Consider the following 3,066-nt stretch of genomic DNA (forward strand, 5'->3'; position numbering starts at 1 on the left):
AAAAGTGTGGTTATGTCTTTAAAAAGATCCACTTATGGTTTAGATAGGGGGACCTGTCTATGGATGAAATAATTTTGTGTCTGGGATTTGATTCAAAATAATACTGAGGACAGTGAGTAGGAGATGCAACAAGATTGGCCGTCTATGGGTAACTATTGAAGCCGGGCTGTGAGTGCATAGGGTTCATTATACTATCCTGTCTACTTTTGTGTATGTTTAAAGTTTTCTATAACAAAAAGCAGAATGAGGAGGGGGAAGAAACACACAGAGCGCATGGTAAAAACTCAGTTCTTCAGGGTCCCGGACCAGGAGCGCGAATGAAGGTTGAGGGCCCAGGAATCTGCTTTTCTCAGGCTCCCTGCAGGCCAGTGAGAAACCTCAGCTTCAGGGTCCCAGAGCCCGCAGAGCCTAAGTGGTTGAAGCCAGAGGTCCTCCGGAGCAGCCCCTGTAAAGGGTCCCTGTCTATAGTCAGACATTTAGACTGCACTGGGCCCGTTGGTGCCAGGAATATGAATGGCCTCAGTCTATTCATTGTCGCCCAGCATCACTGTTGAGATCACAATAAGCAGCGTGGCAGGATCTACGCACGGAGCCGGCTGAATCTTTATTAAAATCTTTTTTTGTGCACGATGTTCCCAATTTGTTTCTTTGTTCCTGGTATCTGGAGTCACACAGTTTCTGATATTTGTCTTGGAGATGGAGGAAGTTTGACTGACATGCCATGGTGGTGGAAAGGTAGTATTGACATCCTGAAAAACCTATTCCATCCAGCGAGAATATCACCCACTAATCCAGGCTGCTGCATCCGGGCCACCTCCAAGGCTCATCAGTTTGGAGGCCCTGGTGAGGTGAGGTTCTCAGCACGGCTGGCAGGTGCTGCAGCCCAGAACTTAAGTGGAAGTCAAATCTGAGTCACGCTTGTCACCTAGAGCGGGTGTTATACATGTATGTGTTCCTGGGGCCCCAGAGCTGGAAGAGGTGGCCCAGGGCCTCAGGCGCCACATGTCTCCTACAACCCTTCGGTCAAAGCATCTATCTCCTTATGCACTTTACTCACTAGGGATCTAGGTATGGCCTTTTTTCGTTTTTAAGATTTTTGCTTCTAAAACAAACAAACAAAAAATAAAAACAGGCTGGCCAGGCATGGTGGCTCATGCCTGTAATCCCAGCACTTTGGGAGGTTGAGGCGGGCAGATCACAAGGTCAGCAGATCGAGACCATCCTGGCTAACACAGTGAAACCCCGTCTCTACTAAAAATACAAAAAATTAGCCGGGCATGGTGGCGGGCACCTGTAGTCCCAGCTACTCGGGAGGCTGAGGCAGGAGAATGGTGTGAACCCAGGAGGTGGAGGTTGCAGTGAGCTGAGATCGTGCCACTGCACTCCAGCCTGGGCGACAGAGCGAGACTCCATCTCAAAAAAACAAACAAACAAAAAAATCAAAACAGGCCAGGCAAGGTGGCTCGTGCCTGTAATCCCAGGACATTGGGAGGCCAAGGCAGATAAATCCCTTGAGGCCAGGAGTTTGAGACCAGCCTGGGAAACATGACAAAACCCCATCTCTACTAAAAATACAAAAATTAGCCAGGGATGATGGTGCACACACCTGTAGTCCCAGCTACTTGGGACACTGAGATGGGAGAATCACTTGAGCCTGGAAGGTGGAGGCTGCAGTGAGCTGAGATCATGCCAGTGCACTCCAGCCTGGATGACAGAGCAAGACCCTGTCTCAAAAACAAACAAACCCAAATTTTTTAAAGTTTGAAAAGCACTAACTTTGATATATGGAGAAGAAATGAAAATGTGGCCAGGGAGTATATACAACTAGAACCAGTGGGAATGTAAAATGTAAAAACCAGCCACATAAGGAGTTTAAAAATTCAATACATGCCTACCCTTTGATCCAGTCATTCCACTCCTAGATATTTGTCAGGATAAATGAAAGCATATGTTCGTATAATGACTTATAAACAAATGTTCATAGCAACTTCATTTGTGAAACCCCCAAACTCGACCCAAACCACCCACATGTCCACAGATGAACTGATACATAGTGGTATATTCATGCAAGAGAACACTATTCAGCAGTGAAACAGAACAAACTATTGATATACACAACAACAGAGACCAATCTCAAAGTAATTCTTTTGAGTGAAAGAAGCAGGACAAAAAAATACAAACCATATGATTCCATCAACATAGAATTTTAGAAAACGCACATCAACTGTTGTCACAGGAAGCAGATCTGTTTTGGAGTCTGTCTGCGGGGAAAAGGGAGGTAGAGATTACAAAGGAGCGTGGGTACTGCTCAGGGGTGAAGAACATATTTACTATCTTGATTGTGGGGCCAGCTTTGCAGGTATATACATATTTCAAAATTCTTCCAATTGCACACCTTAAATACGTGCAGTTTACATCAATACGTCAACAAATTTGTGGGGAAAAAAATTTAATAGGAAAAATAGCTTTAACAAAATGTGGTCAGGAAAAGAAAATCTCAGGGGCTGAGACAGAAACTGATCCCAAACCAGGTTTTTTCCAATGATCTGTGTCTCCTGAGCCCCACAACATGAATGGCACGCTGCTAGGTGCTGGAAGAGGCACAAAGCTAATGGTTTAATTGGGGACATAAGAGACACACCAACCGCCACAGGGCGACGTGACGGGTGTCTCATTAATATCAGCGACAGCTGCAGGGGTTAGGACTTGAGATGATCAAAGAAGGCTCCTTGGAAGAAGCAACATTTTAGTTGTGTCTTGAGTATATAGAGTTTTGAAAGATGAAGATGGAGCAAGCCGTGTTCTAGGCAGAAAGGCCGGCATGAAGAGATGTACGGATGGAGAAGAGCCACTGCCAAACGAAAGAAAGAAAGAAAGAAAGAAGAAAGAAAGAAAGAAAGAAGAAAGAAAGAAAGAAAGAAAGAAAGAAAGAAAGAAAGAAAGAAAGAAAGAAAGAAAGAAAGAAAGAAAGAAAGAAAGAAAGAAAGAAGAAAGAAAGAAAGAAAGAAAGAAAGAAAGAAAGAAAGAAAGAAAGAAAGAAAGAAAGAAAGAAAGAAAGAAGTGACT

The sequence above is a fragment of the Rhinopithecus bieti genome, unplaced genomic scaffold, assembly GCF_001698545.2.
Source record: "Rhinopithecus bieti isolate Rb0 unplaced genomic scaffold, ASM169854v2 scaffold_7985, whole genome shotgun sequence".
NCBI classification, from domain to species: domain Eukaryota; kingdom Metazoa; phylum Chordata; class Mammalia; order Primates; family Cercopithecidae; genus Rhinopithecus; species Rhinopithecus bieti.